We start from the raw sequence: 23127 nt of genomic DNA on the forward strand, positions 1-23127 counted from the left end.
GAGAACTACGAGGCATTCAGCGCATGCCGTGATAAGAGACCCTCTTTCGCTTCAAGCCTGGATTGGCTTTTTCCGCTACCGCTAGATGGAGAGCGCTTATATGGAGTGCCTCGCTATATGAAGGTTGAGCTGGTTGCCTAAGGAGAGGAACACACCGGAGGAAATACTCGCAACAAGATGAGACATGTGTATGCCGCAGCGAAAATCCGGAGGCCGCTGCTGTGAAGTCGGGGGTCCTTTACGGCCACGAAGGTTCCATGGATGGTGCCATGCGAGGTGCTGGTAGAAAGAAGGGTTCCGAGCGACGTTCAGAGAATGAGAAAACAAATTATATTCAAATGTACATGAGTTTTACAAAAACGGCTCCAACTATCAGAGCACACTACATGCTAGAGCCTTTGCAAACCAGAGCCTCCCTCACATCCATCCAGATACAATTTTAAGCCGTTTATTTCTTTCCCTCGACGAGGGAATTCACTGGCGAATCACAAACGCCGAACCAATCACAACCTCCTTTCCTCAACATCCTACCGTTTTGCCGGCTCTATTGTCTCCAACGTCCCACCGTTTTGCCGCCACTCTTGTTTCCAACGTTGCGCAATACGATGCAACCACGTGGCAAACGGCGAACCCACCGTTGACGCCCTTTCCCCTGGAGTCCTTGACAATGACCCCCTCATCAATTAGTGGCTTCATCGTGGCGGTAAATCTATCAGAACTGGCATACTGGCCTTGGCGGTAGTCGGAGGGCCACGTTGTTGTCTTGAAGTGAGCTGTCGTTTCTAGGCGTTCGAAAAGCCGAAGATCTGAAGCATGACTGCTTGTCCGTAGGACTCAGGTGACTGAATGAGTTGCCTTGAGTGAACGATGAGTCGTGAACAGCACCCGTGACAGCTGCATGTTTGCTGCTGAAGCATCCTTTGCCCCGAGAGATCACCACGCACAACAGCAACCTCGCCGCCAGATGGTGCATCGTGAGGTCGAGTTATTCGATGCAGCTCAGCCGGCTTGATGCCTGCATTGCTCAAAACTACGGGGTCGCAGCTTCCAAGAATGAAGATTTTCTGGCCGAAGGCCTAGGTGGACTCCGACCGGACTGCATATCTGCAACATGACAAGCTCCAAGGAGCGATCTTTGTCAGCCACATGCAATGCTACAAGCGTCACATGCAAGCCGCTCTCTCGCCAGACTGTACAAATTCATATAATCTGACAACCCCCTATCTAAAGAAAACATTAAAACACAAGGTGGACCTTGATCTGGACAACTGCTAAGAAACTTCCAAATATGTGTCCGCGAAAATAGAGGCAAACGGGGTTCATGTAATGATGCTAAGTAATTAAATAGAGGTTCTACAGATTAGGAAGGCGAAGGGAGAACTTGCCTTGATTAACCCATATCCGTAACATTTAGCGTAAGAGAGCCACATCATCATTACATAATGCCAAATAAACAAAATGGAAAAATATTTTCGACCCTTGTCCCGTTTCTAAATTGGGTCAGAAGGCCCGACTTATACCGCCTTTCTTCTAGCGCACTTATAAACTTTGATAATACGACGCAGAGTGATTAGAATCAATGACCAATCTGACGCAGCATGCAAAAACGACTTTAAAAAATCGTGCGAACAATCCAAACAAGTAGCAATCAAAATTAGACTGAAGCTTCTTTTATCTTCAGCCTGTATCTCCGTGTAACTAAAGAAAACGAAAACACTGACGCTTTCTTTTGTCGAGCGTTCAACTGTCAAGTTTTCATGAAAGTAAACAGTAAACTAAAAAAAAATCTCATACCACGAGCAGTATACACCAAGGACACCCTCTGTCTAACTAAAGCTATTAAAAGTTAAATGTTACAAATTTTTAAAATATCGTTGAAGAAATGAAAGCTCCTGAACTCAGTCTACTAAACGTGCCTCCGAATAGCACCCCTGCCAAATAACATGACTCCTTATGAACTCCCACAAAAGCATAACTTATCTAATTGAAATAGGGGAACTAACCTGAACCAAAAATGCTGACAACCTAGCAAAGCTTTTGTGGTACTAGTTACGCTTCTCAAGTGTTCAGCGCGCAAGTAAGCCGAATACAAAATGAATACAAAAGAATGAAAGAAATTGGAACGCGTCTTCCTGATTTTTTATTCTCGGGGCCTCAAGTGAACCCTTTCAGACGAGTTCGACAGGGTCGCGCATTCCGGGGTTCTCACAAGGTGCGGTCGCGAAGGCAAAAGCCGCTAATTTGTCTGACTCAGCTCGTAGCTGCAACTTCCGGAAAGCAGGCTCCTAGTACTGCGAGAAGGGTACATTCAGAGGAAGCCGCGCGCACTGTTTCCTTAGGTGCTGAGCAGTTGTAGAAACCTACAGGACGCTTCCCTTTGTCCCTCGGCTTACGAGAGACGTCCGCAATACGGTTAGGCGGCAGTTACTAAGCCTGGCTCTCCGAAAAACTCTCCTTTTCGCGGCGTGCGTGACGCGGATACTCGATATCGCAAACGCTTAAACTTGGGATTTACCGTCTTTCGCTTTTTCAGTCTTCGGCTGGATCTTGACCTTCGCGCATTTGCCTCTGCCGCCTTGTCGCTTCGCGCGTTTGATTATAGACACGTCAAACACGCCCGCCTTTCTGTTCTTGGGCCTATGCCATTTTTTTTGCCCCCTCCGCGTACACACATGACCTAACGGGACCTCCGTTTCTTGTGCTTTTTCTGTAAGCGGGCTGAACTTGCCAATTCCGTACACAATTGGCCTAATGGGCCCTCCCGTTCTTGTGCTGTTTCTGGCAGGCTAGCCAAATTTGCCACCTCCGTACCCACTTGGCCTTACGAGTCATCCGTTTTTTGTGCTCTTTCTGACAGGCTGGACGAACTTGCCACCTCCATACACACTTGGCTTCCTCCATTTCTTGTGCTCTTTCTGATAGGCTGGCCGAACTTGCCACCTCCTGACACACTTAGCCTAAAGGGCGCCCAGTTTCTTGTGCCGTTTCTGGCAGGCTGGCAAAACATGCCACCATCGTACACACTTGATCTGACGGGCCCTCCGTTCATTGCGCTGTATCTGGCAGGCTGGCCAAACTTGGCATCTTGTATACACTTGGGCTAACGGGCCCTCCGTTTCTTGAGCTTTTTCTGACAGGCGGACCGAACTTGTCACCTCCGAACACACCGTCTAATGGGCTCTCCTTTTCTTTTGCTGTTTCGAACAGGCCGGCCGAGCTTAACACCTCCGTACACACCTGGCTTAACGGGCCCTGCGTTTCTTCAGCTGTTTCTGGCAGACGGGCCAAACTTGTCACCTCCGAACACACCGTCTAATGGGCTCTCCGTTTCTTTTGCTGTTTCGAACAGGCCGGCCGAGCTTAACACCTCCGTACACAACTGGCTTAACGGGCCCTGCGTTTCTTGAGCTGTTTCTGGAGGACGGGCCAAACTTGCCACCTCCGTACATGCTTGGCTTAACGGGCTCTCCGTTTCTTATGCTCTTTCTGGCAGGCTGGCCGAACTTGCTACCCCCAAACAAACTTAGCCTGACGGGCCCTGCGTTTATTGTGTTGTATCTATTATTGCCATCATGTATACACTTGGCCTAACGGGCACTCCGTTTCTTGTGCTTTATCTGGCAGACTGGCCACACTTGCCATATTGTATACAATTGGAGTATACGGGCCCTCCGTTTCTAGTGCTGTTTCTGGCAAGTTGTCCGAACTTGTCACCTCCATACACACTTCGCCTAACGGCACCTCCGTTTCTTTTGCTGTTTCAGGCAGGGTGACAGGACTTGCCGCTTCCGTACACATCTCTGGCGAAACGGGCTCTGCATTTCTTGTGCTGTTTCTGGCAGGCTGGCAGAACTTGCCACCTTGCATACACATAGTATAATGGGCCCTCTGTTTCTTGTGCTGTTTCTGGCAAGCAGACAGGATTTGCCATCTCTGTACACAATTGGCCTAACGGGCCTTCAATTTCTTCTGCTTTTTCTGGCAGGCGGGCCAAACTTGCCACCTCCGCAAAAACTTCGCATAAAGGGCCCTCCGCTTCTTGTGCTGTTTATGACAAGCTGCCCAACCTTGCCACCTTGCATGCACTTACTCTAACAGGCTTTCCGTTTCTTGTGCAATTTCTGGCAGGACTTGCCACCTCTGTGCACACTTGGCCTAACGGGCCCTCCATGTGTTGTGCTTTTTCTGGCAGGCGGGCCGAACTTACCACCTCCGTACAAACTTGGCATAACGGGCCCTCCATTTCTAGTGCTGTTTCTGGCAGGTAGGCCAAACTTTCCACCGCAAACAAACTTGGCCTCACCGGCACTCCGTTTCTTGTGCCGTTTCTGGCAAGTTGGCCAAACTTGCCACCTTGTATACACGTGGTCTAACAGGCCCTCCGTTTATTGTGCTGTTTCTGGCAGGCTGGCCGAACTTGTCACCTCCGTACAAACTTGCCATGATGGGCTCTCCGTTTCTTGTGCTGTTTCTGCCAGGCTGGCCAAATTTGCCACCCTGTGTACACTTGGTCTAAGGTGCCCTCCCCTTCTTGTGCTGATTCTAGCAGGCGGGCCGAATTTGTCACCTCAGTGAACACTTGGCTTTACGGGCCCTCCGTTTCTTGCGCTGTTTCTGGCAGGCTGACCAAACTTGCCTCCTCTTTACGGACTTGGCTCAACGCCTCTCCATTTCTTGTGATGTTTCTGACAGGCTGGCCGAACTTGCCATCCTGTATACACTTGGTGCAGCAGGCCCTCCGTTTCTTGTGTTGTCTCTGGCAGGCTGGTTAAACTTGCCATCCGGTACAATACACTTGGTCTAAGGTTCTTTCCACTTCTTGTGCTATTTCTGGCAGGTAGGCCAAACTTGCCACTGCTTTACGCATTTGGCCTAACGGGCTCTCCGTTTCTCGTGCTGTTCCTGGCAGGCTGGCCGAACTTGCCACAGTACACATACTTGGCCTGACGGGCCCTCCATTTAATGTGCTGTATCTGGCACGCTGGACAAACTTGCGATCTTGTATACACTTGAGCTAACGGGCCCTCTGTTTGTTGGGCTTTTTCTGGCAGGCGGGCCGAATTTACCACCTCCATACAAACTTGGCATAACGGGCCCTCCGTTTCTAGTGCTGTTTCTGGCAGGTTGGCCGAACTTTCCACCGCAAACAAACTTGGCCTCACTGGCAATCCGTTTCTTGTGCTGTTTCTGGCAAGTTGGCCAAACTTGCCACCTTGTATGCACGTGGTCTAACAGGCCCTCAGTTTCTTGTGACATTTCTGGCAGGCGGGCCGAACTTGTCACCTCTGTACACACTTGGCCTAACAGGCCCCCTCTTTCTTGTGCTGTTTCTGGCAGGCTGGGGAAACTTCTCACCTCCGTACGCAATTGAACTAACGGCCCTCCATTTCTTGTGCTTGTTCTATCAGGTTGGCTGAACTTGCCACCTCTGTACACACTTGGCTTAACGGACCTTCCTTTGTTGTGCCTTTTCTGACAGGCTGGCAGAACTTGCCACCTCCATACAAACTTAGCATTACGGGCCCACCGTTTCTGGTGCTGTTTCTAGCCGGCTGGTAGAACTTGCCACCTCTTTACGCACTTGGTCTAGCGGGCTCTCCATTTCTGGTGCTCTTTCTGGCAGGCTGGCCAAACTTGCAACCTCCAAACAAACTTGGCCTGATGGGCCCTCCGTTTCTTGTGCTGTTCCTGGCAAGCTGACCAGACTTGCTACATTGCATACACTTAGTCTAATGGCCTTCCTTTCCTTGTGCTTTTTTCTGGAAGGCGCGTCGAACTTGCCTCCTCCGTACGTACTTGGCCTAATGGGCTCTCCGTTTCTTGTACTGTTTCTGGCACGCGGTCCTAAATTGACCTCCGTACAGGCTTGGCCAAAAGGGTCCTCCGTTTTTCGTGCTGTTTCAGGCAGGCTGGCTCTACTTGCCACTTATACATTTCGTCTAACGGGCCCTCCCTTGTATCGTTTCTGGCAGCGTGGCCAAACTTGACACCTCCTTACGTGCTTGGCCTTACCGGCCCTCCCTTTCTTGTGCTGTTTCTGGCACACTGGCCAACCTTGCCACCCTGTATACACTTTGTCTAATGTGCCCTGCATTTCTTGTGGTTTCTGGCAGGCTGATTGACCTTGCCACCTTGTATACCTTTGGCCTAGCAGACCCTCCACTTGTGCTGTTTCTGGCAGGCGGGCCCAACTTGGCGGGCCCAACTTGGCGTTACGGGCCCTCCGTTTCTTGTGCTGCTTATGGCCGCCTGGCCAAACTTGCCAGCTCTTTACGCACTTGGCCTAACGGGCCCTCCGTTTCTTGCACTGTTTCTGGCAGGCTGACAGGACTTGCCACCTTTGTACACACTTGGCCTAACGGGCCTTCCGTTTCTCGTGCTTCTTTTAGCAGGCGGGCCGAACTCGCCACCTCCACACAAACTTGCCATTACGGGTATTTTGTTTCTAGTGCTGTTTCTGGCAGGTTGGCCGAACTTGCCACTTCGCATACATTTATTCAAACGGGCCTTCCGCTCATTGCGCTGTTCCTGACAGGCGAGCCAAAATTGTCACCTCCGTGTACACTTGGCGTTACTGGCCCTCCGTTTCTTGTGCTGTTTCTGGCAGGCGGGTCGAACTTGCCGCCCTGTATACACTTGGTCCAGCAGGCCCTCCATTTCTTGTGTTCTTTCTGGCAGGTTGGCCAAACATGCCACCTCTTACGCACTTGGCCTAACTGGCTCACCGTTTCTTGTGATGTTCCTAGCAGGTTGGCCGAACTTGCCACCTCCAAACAAACTTGGCCTGATGGGCCCTCCGTTTATTATCCTGTATTTACCAGGCTGGCCGAACTTGCCACCTTCTATTGACTTGGTCTAACGGGCCCTCCACTTCTTGTGCTGTATCTGGCACGCTGGCCAAACTTGCAATCTTGTTTACACTTGGCCTAACGGCCCCTCCATTGTGTTTTTTCTGGCAGGCGGGCCGAAATTGTCACCACCGTGCACACTTGGCCTAACGCGCCCTCCATTGCTTGTGCTTTTTCTGGAAGCCGGGTTAAACTTGCCACCTGTTTGCGCACTTCGCCTAGCCGGCCCTCGGTGTCTTGTGCTTTTTCTGACAGGTTTACCGAACATTCCGTCTACATACAAGCTTTGCATAACAGGCCCTCCGTTTCTTGTGCTGTTTCTGGCAGGCTGGCATGAAGTGCCACCTCTGTACACACTTGGCCTGACGGGCTCTCCATTTATTGTGCTATTTCTGCCAGGCTGGACAAACTTGCCACCTCTTTACAAACTTGGTCTAAGGGGCTCTCCATTCCTGGTGCTCTTTCGGCAGGCTGGCCGAACTTGCCACCTCCAAGCAAACATGGCCTGACGGGCCCTCCGTTTATTGCGCTGTATCTGACAGGCTGGCCAACTTGCCACTTCTCTACGCACTTGGCCTAACGGGATCTCCGTTTCTTGTGCTTTTTCTTGCAGGCGGGCCGAACTCGCCACCTGCGTACAAACTTGCCATAACGGGCCCTTCGTTTCTAGTGTTGTTTCTGGCAGGTTGGCTGAAATTGACACTTTGCACACACTTAGTCGAACGGGCCCTCCGTTTCTTGTGCTTTTTCTGGCAGGCGGGTCGAACTTGCCACCTCCATACAACCTTGCCACGATGGGCTCTCCGTTTCTTGTGCTGTTCCTGCCAGGCTGGCCGAATTTGCCACCCTGAGTACACTTGGTCTAAGGTGCCCTCCACTTCTTGTGCTGATTCTAGCAGGCGGGCCCAACTTGTCACCTCAGTAAACACTTGGCGTTACGGGCCCTCTGTTTCTTGCGCTGTTTCTGGCAGGCTGACCAAACTTGCCACCTCTTTACAGACTTGGCTCAACGGCTCTCCGTTTCTTGTGATGTTTCTGGCAGGCTGGCCGAACTTGCCACCCTGCACACACTTGGTGCAGCAGGCCCTCCGTTTCTTGTGTTGTTTCTGGCAGGCTGGCTAAACTTGCCATCTTGTACAACATACTTGGTCTAAGGTTCTTTCCACTTAATTCTTGTGCTGTTTCTGGCAGGTAGGCCAAACTTTCCGCCGCTTTACGCATTTGGCCTAACGGGCTCTGCGTTTCTTGTGCTGTTCCTGGCAGGCCGGCCGAACTTGCCACAGTGTCTTGCCTGACGGGCCCTCCATTTATTGTGCTGTATCTGGCACGCTGGACAAACTTGCGACCTTGTATACACTTGGGCTAACGAGCCCTCTGTTTGTTGTGTTTTTTTTCTGGCAGGCGGGCCGAACTTGCCACCACCGCGCATACTTGGTCTAATGGGCCCTCCGTTTCTTGTGCTGTTTCAGGCAGGAACACCGGACTTGCCACCCCCGTACACACCTAGCCAAGCGGGCTCTCCATTTCTTGTGCTGTTTCTGGCAAGGTGACCGAACTTTCCACCTCAAGGAAACTTCGCCTTACTGGCCCTCCGCTTCTTGTGCTGCTTCTGGCAAGTTGGCCAAACTTGCCACCTTGTATATACTTCGTCTATCATGCCCTCCGTTTCTTGTGATTTTTCTGGCAGGCGGGCCGAACTTGTTACCTCCTTACACACTTGGCCTAACTGGCCCCGTGTTTCTTGTGCTGTTTCTGGCAGGCTGGCAATACTTGTCACCTCCGTACACACTTGACATAACGGGCCGTCAGTGTCTTGTGATTTTTCTGACAGGCTGGCCGAACTTGCCATCTCCATACAAGCTTGGCATAACAGGCCCTCCGTTTCTTGTGCTGTTTCTGGCAGGCTGGCAGGACGTGCCACCTCTGTACACACTTGGCCTAACGGGCTCTCCATTTTTAGTGCTCTTTCTGGCAGGCTGGCCAAACCTGTTACCTCCAAACAATCTTGGCCTGACGCGCGCCCTCCGTTTCTAGTGCTGTATCTGGCAAGCTGGCCAGACTTGCCACCTTGCATACACTTAGTCTAATGGCCTTCCTTTTCTTGTGCTTTTTTCCGGCCGGCGGGGCGAACTTGCCACTCCATACGCACTTGACCTAACGGGCTCTCCGTTTCTTGTGCTGTTTCTGGCAGGCTGACCGAACTTGCCACCTCCAAACAAACATGGCCTGACGGGCCCTCCGTTTATTGCGCTGTATCTGACAGGCTGGCCAACTTGCCACTTCTCTACGCACTTGGCCTAACGGAATCTCCGTTTCTTGTGCTTTTTCTGGCAGGCGGGCCGAACTCGCCAGCTGTGTACAAACTTGCCATAATGGGCCCTTCGTTTCTAGTGCTGTTTCCGGCAGGTTGGCCGAACTTGCCTCTTTGCATACACTTGGTCGAACGGGCCCTCCGTTTGTTGACAGGTCATGACGTGCGTGTCATGTAGGTGCTGAAATAACCGCCTACGTTTTGGTGCTTTCATGGTCGTTTCGTTAACTTGGTAGCTTCGCATAACATCGCTTTCAAGAGGGATTAGGATATGCTGATTTTTTATTTCATTGTGTTGTTTTCAGAATTTACATTCTGGTAACTTTTGCAGGATTATTTTAAAGCAGAGTAAGCGGTTCCGAATATTTAATTCTTTCTCTATTTTTATCGTGATTAGGGTTACGTATTTTAGCTATATGATTTTGGGATAGTTGGCTAGCTCGTTTTCAGCGAAACTGTTACGGTTGAAGAAAAAGAAACGAAAACCATAACATTAACAGCAGCACACGACCGTTCGTTAGCAGGCGGCACGTAAGCTGCGGACTGTAGCAGACGTGCAAATGATGGCAATCACAGCGCAGCGTCCTCGTTTGCAGCCACTCGAACGCGAAGATCCAGGACAATGGGAAGATCAATTTTGTTGGCTTTCAAGGCAGCCATGCAGTGGCGCATCGCTTCTGGTCACGACTCACCTGCTCCAGTGGCCAGAGCAGAAGCGCCGTTTTGCACGCCATCCGTCGGTTTCGGTTCGTGACCCGTCGACCGCGGCATCGTCCGACAGCCACGCGCTCGCGGTTCAAAGCTCGGCCGCCCGAAGTGTATTAGAGAGCGGATACGAGTCGAAGATCGCACCAATCGATACGAAGGCAGCATTTGGTTGCGGTCAAGAAATAGCGCATTTAGCGAAATAGCGAAATAGCGCAGTTTCCCTATAGCAGACGACTAAGCGTGGGTCCGCGTAAGCGCCAACGTTGCGAAAGATGACGATGAACGCACAGCGATGTTTCGAGAGCGAAGAACACGAAAACGGTTGAGAGCCGGACCTTCTCAGCAGCTGCAGCGCTTATGTGTCACACTAGCGTGGCCATTCAGTCGCGCATGAGTCAGAACCGTTCGCTCGTAGCCGCAAGCGCCCACGCGCAAGCTTGTCTAGCGATACCGAAGACAAAAAAAGCGAGAACAAGAAGAAAGCAAACTTGGCAGCGTTTTTAGCGCGTAGCAGACGACAACAAGGCTTGACGCGCGAAGACTCAAGAACCACCAAAAGGCATGCACCGCGGGCGGCCTTCGGTTGGCTGAGTTCGAATGACCGGAGGTGACGTAACAGAATGCAGAAGAAAACCGATGGAAGAAGCAGAAAAGAAAAATGAAAACCAGAACCGAAACAAAGATGGCGGCTGCCGGAGCGCAGAGCAGACGACGCGCGGAGCGCGGCTGAGCAACCAGTTTTTCCCGTTATTTCGCTTTGCTGTTTTGCTGCTTTTCTCGCCCGTCACACGTAAGGACTACGCGCTGATGGCGCTGCGGCCGGCATGCGTGCCTCCTTTGGCGCCTCATTTTTTTTTCTCTCTCTCTCCGTTGGCTCGTTGCGTCCTGCTGCCGTCGCGCTCTGCGGCTTCTTCAGTTGGGCGTAGTGCGTGTTGGCGTGCGGGACGCAAGCTGGAAGAGTGCATTGCTAAAAGATGCTTTAACGGTGCCGCAAACTATAGCAGTCACGTCTGGCTCGGTGACAGCAGACGCCGCTCGTTCTAGGCGAAAGTGGTAGCAGACGGAAAGTGCACACGGAAACCAGACGGATACTAACGATCAAGTCACTTGGAGGCGGGACTACCGCTGACAAACGTAAGTTTTCGTTCGTTCTCCGTAAACAAATTCGCTCGCAGAGCGAACATTCCACGCGTAGGTTAAAAGCATATTGCATGTCTCGGGAACAGCTTGCTACGAAAACAAAGATGTAATTCGCGCCGTTGTCAAATGGCTCTTAAGTTCTTTACGACGATCGCGTTTTCGTGAGCTTCACTATAAAAGAAAAAAAACTCGTTCTTGCCGCGCGTCTCATTGAAAGAGAGACCCATTTAAGAGAGTTCAGCCACGCGCAAGAGAGCGCAGGTGTCAAGATTGTTCAGAACACTTACGGCCGCAAATTCCCTTTCTTTTCCGAGAACAGCTACGTGCGAGCATTCGTACGAAAGCTGGACCTCTACAGGGAATGGAATCATGATGTTACATATCTTTTAAGGAAGTGTACATTATTTCCTGCTTTTATGATATGTGCTATATGCAGTATACAAAACTTTAGACGCACTTTGTAGTGTAGTTCTAAAACAACTTAAAAGCGATTTACGTGCACAGAATAGCCGTAATGATGACATATTTTCTCGGCGTTTAACGCGTGCTAGTATACCGGGTGTTTTCCTTTAGACGGTCCAAAAATTAAAAAAAAATTGCCTGCGGCTGATAGCCCAATTATAGTTTATGAGCTCAAGCCACTTGGAGGCGGGACTACCGCTGACAAACGTAAGTTTTCGTTCGTTTGCCGTAAACGAATTCGCTCGCAAAGCGAACATTCAATACGTAAGTTGAAAGTATAACGCATATCTCGTGAATAGCTTGCTACGAAAAGAAAGCTGTAATTCGCGCCGTTGTCAAATGGCTCTCAAGTACTTTACGACGATCGCGTTTTCGTGATCTTCCCTATTCTAGTTCATGAGCTCGTATGCTCGTAGAGGCGGACGTTAATTGCACATAACATTGAAATGCTTAACGACTAATATACACAAATTAACTAAGGACGTTTTGAACTAATTACCTTATGGCATTTACCTTATGACAAATTCCAGCGGGTGAGACTGCAAGGCCACGGCACTTGGGACGATTTCTCAGGATGACACCAATTTCGAGATAAAAATTCTCGAAGTTTGCAGAGAAATTAATTGGCGTTCCAGTTACTTTTGTGCTTCAATGCATAAAACGACGTTTTGTTAAGGAAGTAAGTGGAACGACAGTGCATTTTTACCGCGAGTTTGACGGCGTATATCTCGTAAGTGGTGTCATCCACGCAATTCTTTTCAAGTGTATCAGCATTCTTTTCAGTATCAGTATCAGCCGCTAGAATATGTGAATTTGTAGAATAAGGTAATTAGCTAAAAATAATTAGTGAGTTTTTGTTCATTTGACGATTAGGCATTTCGATTTGATTTTACAAGTAACGTCCGCCTCTTCGAGCAGACGAGCTGGACTAGAATTGTGTTATGTGCCACAGGCAATTTTAAAGAAAGTTTTGGACCTTCTCTAACAAGAAGAAGTACCCGGTATATGCTACAGCAATACAAGTCAAGTCCACAGAAACAACCACAATATTATCAGCAACAGCACATGCACTAGCTGTCAACAGCAGTATCAACCATAATGGTATTTACGAGCCCGCGAGCACACGCGAGGTCGTCTGCTATCGTGTTTCCAGACGACTATCCAGCCGTTATATCTTATTTTCTAGAGAGACTTCAGGAAAAGCCCCACAGGATGGGCGTCTCTGTCGGACGCATGAAATAGTAGAACCCACCGTGGTTGCTCAGTGGCTATGGTGTTGGGCTGCTGAGCACGAGGTCGCGGGATCGAATCCCGGCCACGGCGGCCGCATTTCGATGGGGGCGAAATGCGAAAACACCCGTGTGCTTAGATTTAGGTGCACGTTAAAGAACCCCAGGTGGTCAAAATTTCCGGAGTCCTCCACTACGGCGTGCTTCATAATCAGAAAGTGGTTTTGGCACGTAAAACCCCAAATATTATTATTATTATGAAATAGTAGAATAGCTTACGGGATAGCGAATGACAGCGTTACTTTATAGAGCATGTTATATTCTTAACTTGACTCGGAAGATACATTGAAGGTCTGTGTGCTGTGCACCGTGACCCACTTGTTGCGCACGTGGGAATACAGTACGATAGACTTTTAAAGAGAACAACACTCAGTATTCCGCCATCGATTACGGCTGCGTATGGCTCGAAACATTACAGACGATTGTTTTTATGTATCCGTCCCTACTTAATGCATCATATCAGCCATTCTTTCCTTTTACGCTTGAACAAATAATGCAGTCAGGTTGCCTCAGTAGATAGTTGAATGTTCCATATTTGTTTACTTCGCAAGTTTGCCAAACTACGTAAATGATTGCGTGTACAACTTCTAGCCGGTTTCGACGATGAACGTGAACCCACGGAGTCAAGAATCACAGTCAGGTAGTCCCACTTTGCTTCTGGGAGCACGCGTGCAACTTGTTTCAATAGATATTCATTCGCAACATGTTTTCTTTTCAATAGATTTCAATCACCAGTACAAAACGGCGCCGCTAGCACCTTCTTTCGGAAGTCATGCAAAGAATAGTCACTTTAGTAAGGGAATGCGCAAAAAGCAACAACCCTGGGCAGATTACATTAGAAATCCTTTAGTAGCGGCATAGAATCCCACCTCATTATTCTGTACATATGGTGCCAGGTATAACGTTAAGGGACAAGAAAACAGCAGATTGGGTGAGGGAACAAACGCGAGTTAATGATATCTTAGTTGAAATCAAGAAAAAGAAATGGGCATGGGCAGGACACGTAATGAGGAGGGAAGATAACCGATGGTGATTAAGGGTTACGGACTGGATTCCAAGGGAAGGGAAGCGTAGCAGGGGGCGGCATAAAGTTAGGTGGGCGGATGAGATAAAGTTTGCAGGGACGACATGGCCACAATTAGTACATGACCGGGGTTGTTGGAGAAGTATTGGAGAGGCCTTTGCCCTGCAGTGGGCGTAACCAGGCTGATGATGATGATGACGGTGGTGGTCCCAGCATTTAAACTATTAAAACGCTTACTCCGTCTGAATGGGCTGGTGTCTGTCAACAAACCGTGGCAATCTCTTTTACAAGATTTCAATGGAGTATACTCTATTGGCTACGTTGTGAGTCTCTAAAGAGTTCCTTCAGGCTACATAGGAACTCAGCAGGCGCTCTATAGGAAATTAACGTTCGTTTTCGATGGAGCTGGTCTGCTTGTCGGTGGCTCGTGGGCTGCCCCGCCCACGATGCGACAACGCATGTACAATGAAGGCGCCCAATACGAAGGCAGTGCTGTCTGTGTTTCGCAAACTGTTTGCGCAATGAAAGTAAAGTTACCTGCTGCCTGACGGTGACATAGAAGGCTCCGTACTCGAACGTGGGACGAATGAAAAAAAAAAAACATCTCTTATTGGCTGCCGAGTTTCTGTGACATTGACCTTGCCACTGTCAGCCTACCTTGCTTATGATATATGTACGTATATTCAAATACTGCCTTAAAATGAGTAATATAAGCACTATACTGGCACCACTTTGAACGTTGTTCTACGTGTACGATACGTAACAGATTTTAACATATACACATGGTAGCAAAAGGCGTCACCAGTACATGTTTTTTTTTAGAAGGTTATGCGGATTCTGGGGGTTTTACGTGCCAAAACAACGATCTCATTGTGAGGCACGCCGCAGCGGGGGACTCCGGAATTATTTTTTGACCACCTGGGATTCTTTAACGTGCCCCACAATGCATGGGACGTGGGATCTTTCTTGCATTTCGGCCCCCGCGCAAATGCGGCCGCCGGGACCTCGTGCTTAGCAGAGCAACTCCGTACATGCTAAGCCACCGCGAGGGGTAAAAAAAGGTTGATGCGAATAATCTCACCGTTATTTCGAGGGAATGCCCATCGAGCGAGGACAGTGAGATACTTTGTTGACAAATTGGGTTTCGAAGTTCTTTAGAGGGAGTTTTAGTGGTCGATTCATAGGGTTTAATCTAGCAAAGCAACACTGGGGCTATCAATAAATAATGTTTTGTGCTTTTTTACTGAACTTAGTACTTTTGTTTGACTATGTTCTTTATTCGTTCTCCTTTAACACCAATAACTCGAGTTATTACGCTTTTGTGTTGTTCATGTGACGTCTAAACGCAATAGTTGTATTTGTTGTAGCTGTATAGACGTGTAATAGGTGTAAATGCAATAGTTATATCCATTTGTGTGCTTATTCTACTGTATAAAGTTTTTTTTCATGAATTTGGTATACGCCTGCACTGTTAATTTCTTAATTATCATTTTCTTGGAATCTTATTTACACTACAATAACTATATTTGTACCAGATGCCCCCTATGTGATTCCCTCAACAAGAGGGCATCTAGGGGTAACTTGAACAAATAAATAAAAAGAGAAGCAGCATAATAACTATCATTGCATTCATATGCTGTCAGCTCATTGCCAAGTAAGAACTTGTTGCTTTTGAACGAGCGGTTGTCAGTAGCTGAGTCGTCACAAACATTTCACGGAATTCCAATGGAGGACGCCCTTGAAGCAATGCGTTTCTACTGAGTTTCTATAGACTCTATAGGCAGTAAAGTGATGCCCTGCAGAAAGTTGACGCACGTTCTTGTATGGTTCTTACCTCGTCTTGTTGCTTTTGAATGAGCGGTTGTCTATAGCTGAGTCATATCCAAAACATTTTACCAAATACCAATGGAGGAGGCCCTTGAAGCAATGAGTGTCTACTGAGTTTCTATAGACTCTATACGAACTAAAGTGCTGCTCTGCAGAAAGTTGACGTACGTTCTTGTATGGTTCTTACCTCGTCTTGTTGCTTTTGAATGAGCGGTTGTCTATAGCTGAGTCATTTCCCAAACATTTTACCGAATACCAATAGAGGACGCCCTTGAAGCAATGAGTGTCTACTGAGTTTCTATAGACTCTATAGGAACTAAAGTGATCCCCTGCAGAAAGTTGACGTACGTTCTTGTATGGTTCTTACCTCGTCTTGTTGCTTTTGAATGAGCGGTTGTCTATAGCTGAGTCATCCCAAACATTTTACCGAATACCAATGGAGGACGCCCTTGAAGCATTGAGTTTCTACTGAGTTTCTATAGACTCTATACGAACTAAAGTGCTGCCCTGCAGAAAGTTGACGTACGTTCTTGTATGGTTCTTACCTCGTCTCGTTGCTTTTGAATGAGCGGTTGTCTATAGCTGAGTCATCCCAAACATTCTACCGAATACGAATGGAGGACGCCCTTGAAGCAATGAGTTTCTACTGAGTTTCTATAGACTCTATACGAACTAAAGTGCTGCCCTGCAGAAAGTTGACGTACGTTCTTGTATGGTTCTTACCTCGTTATCGGCATCTCGCGCGTAGCCCGTCCCGCTGTTTCTTGCAATAGGAGATGACGAATACAGAGAGAGTGTGTTCTCTGTATTTGGCAAACAGTTTGCGCAACGCGATTAAACCTGCTCACTCTCTAACGATGAGACGGAATGGCGCCATGTGCAAACGTGGGACGAAAAAAGAAAATATATCGACATGGTAGGCGTGTTTCTACGACACGGATCTTGTCGCTATCACCCTACCTTGCGTACAAATTATTCAACGCATGTCTTACGAAACGGCGTCGCTTACATAATATTGACATTGATACGAACTATGCTACCTCTCTTGCACTTTGTTTTGATAACTTATTGAGTGCCGAAAAAAACAATCCTAATGGGCTTTCTACAACCAACTACTTTACTTTCAGCTTTTTATAAAAAAGCACGTGTTGCATTCAAGAGGTTTGTTAAAGAAACTAGGGATCTAGAAGAGATACTATCTACATAAATAAAGTCAACGGACAGCCGTATAGAGCCAGGGGGATCTTGAACAACGTGAACGTAGCTTTTTGTGTGATCAGTACCCAAGGCTGCTTGATGTTAATTACATTAGTGGATAAGTAGCTTTCTTATTGTAGAACGTGCAAAAAAAAACTGATTTTGAACAACCACCGTGAAATTCGAAAATGCGAGCTGAAAATGCGCTTCTATGTTCTCAGGCGGTTGGAACTCTATCAGCAACTTACTTACTTACTTACTTACTTACTTACTTACTTACTTACTTACTTACTTACTTACTTACTTACTTACTTACTTACTTACTTACTTACTTTCCGAGGTCTTCAGTATACCTCCTTTAGGTAATGTCTTGGATGTTATGGCGAATAACTTCATTAACTATTCCAACTCGGAAGCTTGTGATGAGCTAGATTATGAAATGTTTTGGATTTACAAGACAACTGTGACTGACTAGGTGGAACATTATTGCAGAACATATTTCTATTCGTTTCCGGTTTACGTTAGTGAGTACGCCTTGCGCATTACAAAGCAAGCCCTAAATTCGAGCGAAGACATTGAACTCCGAGGCAGTTATGAGGGAAGTTACGCCTTGCCGAACCACTTTATAACCTCAACGCGTTTGAAAAATGCTAGGTCAATCAGTATAGAAAATAATTAAAACCTGTCTGCATTAGATTATCAATGCAGGCTGTTACTCGGCAAGCTTGCTTACAAACCGCAGAGCACCGGTACAAAAATCCGTCAGACGTTACACGTAAAGTTTCATGATTAAAAAAAAAAGGAATCTGGACATTCGCGAGATCGAGAAATTTGTTACATCGGGAGATTTGCAAAATCGAGCTTCAACATTGATTTTATCACAGCTGCGCGCGTTTACATTACGCCTGTCTGCCGAATCTTGCGTTCAGAAAAAAAAGTATCATTGGAATAACTTAAAGAAATTCTTGAAATTCTCTGTAACGAGAAATTCGCAAAGGCAGGGGAGTTCGTGAAATCATGTTGCAAAATCAGTTGTGATTCATCCACGCGTGTATATGACCCCCTTAAATCTCCGCCTAAGTTACGGTGACCAGAAGCCACCGGATTCGCGAGAGTGAAAAATCCAGGACTTTCTCTGGAAAAAAAATAAAAATAAATATCCATGAAGTCGATACATCAGTAAAAATAAACTTCCGTCAGTAACCAGTCTGTTACGTTGTTACTTTTGCTGGATGGACCTAACTGAGCGATCTTATAGAGCTTTAAAGCTGGTTAACAAGAGTGATATATTACTCTGAGGGATCCCATATCGATGAAGCATATTCCGAAATGGGGCCCAATATTGGTGGTTTATTTTCTTTGGTGCCACGACTTATTTGTATATTTTCTTTACTGCTATAAACTAAAAAGTGGGCCGACAAGTGGGCAGATCTGAATTACCGTTAGCTATTCGTCTGGCGGGCAGATTTGTGGACGTAAATACGTTGTTAGGAAATGGAACTTGTTCTCCCAGCCCCGTACATACAGGATATTGTCTCATTGTGGTAACGGTGAAGAACGATCGACGCCGTGTGCAAACTGTGAGTTATGAATTTAACTCTTTATTGGACGCACTTTGTGTCTAGCACAACACAAGTTAACACTCAAGCACAATGATAGCGGCGATCATTGTCATCGATCGTCGAGAATCCGATTTGGCGCAGGCCACGTACGTATCATCATTATTCGTCGAAGGCTCCAGCGTATTTCGCTGGGAGTCAGCGTGCCTTCCAGAAAGTGCAGCACAATTTCGGGTCGCGCGTACAATCTGATTGCACAAAGTTCGGTGACAACACACAACCTGGATTGCAGAACCAGCCATAACGTTCGAGAAGCTTCCGACACAGAAAGGCGCGTCTAGCTATACCGCCGAGCGATAACTCTTAACATTTGTAAGCCGCTTAAAACGTGGTCGCCGGTGTAGAAGACGTAAACAAGTGTCAATGCGTATGGCGGCGTCTCCCGAAACCGGGCAAGGCCACCTACCCGGAGGCGCCGGATCGATAACAAGGAGCCCCGCGTTGTAATAGGTCTATCGATGCACGTTCCGCGAGCTCGTCCATTCAAGCGCATTTCCTGTGCTATTATTTGTCGCGAGCTTTGTGGCGGGACGCCGCGGTGTACCTACCACTTCCGCCCCGCGTGGAACGTTGCTGCTCCTCTCGTACCATACATCCGCTCCGGCAACGGTGACTAAGCTTGTTCCGTTACGCACTGGCTGTCGGCGCTGCAATCGTGCTTCAATGGCTTCGAACCAATGGCGACGCGCATAGCGCAACAGCGGAAGGCACCCTTCACGTCACTGTCAAACGTGATCGCAACAAACCTCGATCGAGCCCGTCTGCAGTGACTACATACAATTTTATGTTTTTTTTAATTAAAGGGACACCATTGGCAAAAGATTAAGTCGAGCTAGGTTGAAAGATTAGTCTTCGTAATCGAGAGAAGAAAAGAATGACGTAAATAGAAAATCGAAGTGGCGCCATCTGTTGTCGACTATGGTATACCTTTTGCGTGTGGCGTCAGTGCACCTCTGACGCAGAGAGAGCGTGGCGTCGCTTTTCTCAGCTTACAACAGCCGAGGCGATAACGTGTGGCAGCTGACCATGCATACAGCCAGCCGCGAAGGATCACGTGACCACAACCGGTAACCCTGTACCCAAAGCAGAGCCGCAGAGCGATTCGCGCGAGGTGAACACTGGTGCACCCGCCTAGCATAGTACGCTTCGTATGCAGAGATAAGCAAATAGCCTACAAAATACGTCACAAGGGCATGAAGGCCGGTCTCGTGGAGACAATTACACCGTTTTGGCGCGGGTGGTTCAAGTTTGGGAGCATGAAGCGGAAAACTTCGAGGGCAATTTCCTAGGCGAGAAGTTCATATACTGACACACAGAAAACGGTGATAGACTTCTAGACAGATACTATGATGAGCTAACTCGACTTAATACCTTTTTTTCTTTGGTGTCCCTTTTAAGTACCTCGCAGATCCCAAGTATAGGGTAAGGGGGGTGGGGGATTCTTTAAAGGTAAACGCGCAGTAATAATGAGTGGAACGCTTATATATGAAAACGGAAATATTGAAAGTGCAGCATTACCAATTAAACGAAAAAAAAGCACACAAATAGAATGTGCCAATAAAGTACAGTTAGCATCAATGCAATGAATGTACAATATAGATGTAAGATCAGGAAATCAGCAGGATGTGTCAGCATCGAACTTCTGTATTCAGCGCTCGAGAAACGGGCAGCCTTACGCAGACGCGTAAATGGTGGTGATAAAGATAAACCAGCCTGCGACAAAAGAAAAGAAAAGAAAAAAAGCACAGGAATCATTTTATGTGTGTGTGAGAGAGAGAGAGTGAGAGAGAAAGAAAGAGCGGAAAGACAGGGAGGTTAACCAGAAGCGAATGTCCGGTTTGATACCCTGCACGTAGGTTGGAGGGCAATGGGGTTGGAAAGAAGGTAGGAGGAGAACAGAGAGAGAAAAAAAGAAAAGAACTGCTACAGGCGTTAAACAGATTCCGGTAGATAGCAAAAAACGCTACAATGCTCCAACAGTCATCCGATATGATTGAGTCACTTCTTCTATAACGTTGTACAGACTATGTCTCTCCGGGACATAGGGCAATCGTCGAACTTTCTGATCACGGCAGTGAAGGTGGGTGGAAGCAGGTAAGGCTATATGGATCCGTTCATACATTGAGTGCCTCGAGCTGTGCTGGGCAGTTAGGGATGACAAATAGAAGATACCCAGTGGCTATATTTACCGTTCTGATGCGGGGCACGAAGTGGCCCGTTCCACTGCCAGCCGACGCGGCCGCATCCCTGTGAGGTTGGCACTTGATGCAAAAAAAGAAAATAAAAGGCTCGTGCACTCATAGACTTGGGTGCGCGTTCGAAGAATCCCAGGTGATCGAAATTTGTCCAGGAGCGCCTCTCCGCTCAGCGGCTAATTTTTGCACAGCCGTGAACACAGATGAACGGAACGTCAATTCATCGATCGGAAGACGTTTTTTTTCTCTCTCTTCTCAAAACTAGTAGTAAGCAGAGGATTTCCGCTAAATGACACACACACACACACAAACACACACACACACACACACACACACACACACACACACACACACTCACACACACACACACACACACACACACACACACACACACACACACACACACACACACACACACACACGTGAATAACAAGAAATATCATTAGTCAAACTTCCTTAGTTAACAATTGGATAAACGTGCACAGATGCGTCATTTTTCTCCAATTAAGAAAATAAATAAATTAACGATTTAGTTTTGATTTCACGATAATGTCCGCCTCTTCAAGCACTTCGGCTGATATGATAGGACGGGGCTATCTGCGACGGATCTTTCTTTTTTTTTACAATAAAGCTTGTTGCAGCTAAAGAAACATCACCTGGTCTATGGCCTTGTCTGGCCTAAACATTTCGAAGCGAGGGAGATACAGCGAGGGAGCAAGTTACTCGTCGTACAAACAGCTGACACGCGATCGAAACCGGTTGCATTTGCAGACTACTTGTAGTATGTGCATGGATGGATGGATGGATGGATGGATGCATGGATGGATGGATGGATGGATGGATGCGTGCGCGTAGCCCGCAGCGCCGCCTATCTGCAGATGTGGTTTCACGACGTCGCCGGCGACACTGACATTGCGTGTGGGAGGCTCGAGTGCGGAACAGAGAAGTGGTTCGGTGCGAAAAGGCGCTGTCTTCTGTAGCCCTTGAGGGAGCACTGGCCAGCCCAACTGCCTTCGTATGATGAGAGAGGGAGAGAGAGAAAACTGATCAGCAAATTGTACCGATTTGTGTTAAATTTTATACTCTTTACCGTTCCTCCAGTGTTTTAATCGAAATAAGGCACCGCCACTTATTTCGCATATGAAGGGTTTCTCTCTGCTAAGTAAACGCAATATGATCGAACGTACTGTACATGCAGCTATGTACTTATAGATAAAATAAACTACAGAAGAAATGTTTAGGACGCCGACAAAGCTACAAACTGTTCAGTGGCGTCAGTATCTTTGCTGCTGTCGATATATACGTGTTTCCATCCACTATTAAACAGAAATGGAGTTTTGAAGGTTCATTTAGACGTGTATAGTTTCGCATTCGATTTCTAAGCCTCGTCACGTGAGATATTATTCTTCACGTGCGCATTTTGTGGGCGATGTGCGTAGGAATTCGAACAATTTTGACATATTCTAAATTGTTCCAGCAGCATTATTAAAATTATTATTAGTAGTAGCGACAGCGCTATTAGTAGCCGCAGTCCACTGTAAAATAAGTCAACCCTTAGAGTGAATGAGAGTGTAAATCGGTCTGCAACTTCCATCCTTACACTCAAGGGTGTAAAATGCGACTTATAGACACATTTACATTCTTAAGGGTGAAAGTTTACTGGTATAATGGTGTAAATTATTCCATACTGTAGTAGTAGTAGTAGTATTAGCAGCAGCACCAGTAGTAGTAGTAGTAGAAGTAGTAGTAGTATTTGTTGTTGTCGTTCATGTTAATAGCCGCATCAGTAGAGAGAGAGAAGGGAGGAAGGAAAGGCACGGAGGTTCACGAGACTGAGTCCAGTTTGTTACCCTACACGTGGGGAGGGGGAGCGAAAGAGAGAGAGAGAAAGACATGAGTGTATCGCATTTTCACATGCACTAAAAGTTAGGTGAAGGACGTCTACAGCCGGGCACTCAAGTCTGTTGCCTTGAGGCAGTGAAGAAGGGCTCGAAATGCTTTCTGGGCTACTGAACTGTAAGGCCACTCTCCCAAGATATTTGCTTCTGTAAATGGCCTATCATCCAGAGCCGCAGCAGTAATTGCACGCATGATTGTCTCAAAGTGGAATGTTAGTCTCGATGCAAAGGCCAACGTCTCGCCAAAAAGTTCGCCGTTGTCCGTCGGAACGTCGCCGCGAAACGCTCGACTTTCGCGAGTGCTTATCGCCCCCCCCCCCCAAAAAAAAAAAGAGAGAACGAAAGCCTAACATTTCGCAATGCCGAGCCGTTCCCGTACACGCTTGCTTGATTTGCCGTTTGTCTTGCCTGAAATATCGCCGGCGCACCCGACTTATTCGCTGTTCTTTCTTTTCTTTTCTTTTCATTTGCTTCTTCCGGTCTACATCCGCGAAACAGGTGCAAAGTCCGTAACAGCCAACCGAGCGTGGCACCTCCGCGTCACGGTAGAAGAGCACTTGGCACTACGTGTGCGGTGGTACCGTACTTACCTTCATACAAGAAAATCCC

General features: G+C 47.6%; 1 protein-coding gene and 1 long non-coding RNA gene across 3 annotated transcripts in view; one reads left to right on the forward strand and one right to left on the reverse strand.

The window, feature by feature from the left end:
• LOC139048958 (uncharacterized) overlaps positions 1-23127 on the reverse strand; it is a 137097-nt gene that overhangs the window by 15205 nt on the left and 98765 nt on the right. The window contains exon 3 of one of the 2 annotated variants that reach the window (XR_011508041.1): positions 409-1104. The exons of the other annotated variant lie outside the window; for it this stretch is intronic. This is a non-coding gene — a long non-coding RNA (uncharacterized lncRNA). Of the gene's footprint in view, positions 1-408; positions 1105-23127 lie in introns of those variants that run through there. 2 annotated transcript variants of the gene reach the window in all.
• The window catches only part of LOC139048956 (sodium/calcium exchanger 3-like), a 68030-nt gene continuing 55686 nt past the window's right edge, over positions 10784-23127 (forward strand). The window contains exon 1 of the mRNA XM_070523958.1: positions 10784-11001. The gene's annotated coding sequence lies outside the window, so the exon portion shown is untranslated. The remainder of the gene's footprint in view (positions 11002-23127) is intronic.

This window comes from Dermacentor albipictus, chromosome 8, assembly GCF_038994185.2.
Source record: "Dermacentor albipictus isolate Rhodes 1998 colony chromosome 8, USDA_Dalb.pri_finalv2, whole genome shotgun sequence".
NCBI lineage: Eukaryota > Metazoa > Arthropoda > Arachnida > Ixodida > Ixodidae > Dermacentor > Dermacentor albipictus.